The following is a 264-nucleotide window of genomic DNA, read 5'->3' as shown; positions in this document are numbered from 1 at the left end:
AGTTGGCTTCGCCGGAGAACTGATCGCCTTCACGAATGATCACATTAGGCCGAACAATCCCATGCTTCCAAATCAGACTGATCTTAAACAGTTGGCCATCTTCAGGACGAGTCTGATCTTCATTGATGGACAAAAACTCGTAGCAATGAGAAGCAAGTTTGCCCAACACGGACGAATGCACGTGCGTTTTAGCGGAGACGACAAATTTCGATCCCAAGGCTTTTAGTAGGGGAAGGATGGAGTAAGGAGGATGTTCAGGATCGG

This window comes from Tigriopus californicus, chromosome 2, assembly GCF_007210705.1.
Source record: "Tigriopus californicus strain San Diego chromosome 2, Tcal_SD_v2.1, whole genome shotgun sequence".
Lineage (NCBI taxonomy): Eukaryota > Metazoa > Arthropoda > Copepoda > Harpacticoida > Harpacticidae > Tigriopus > Tigriopus californicus.
This window is presented reverse-complemented; position numbering follows the sequence as displayed.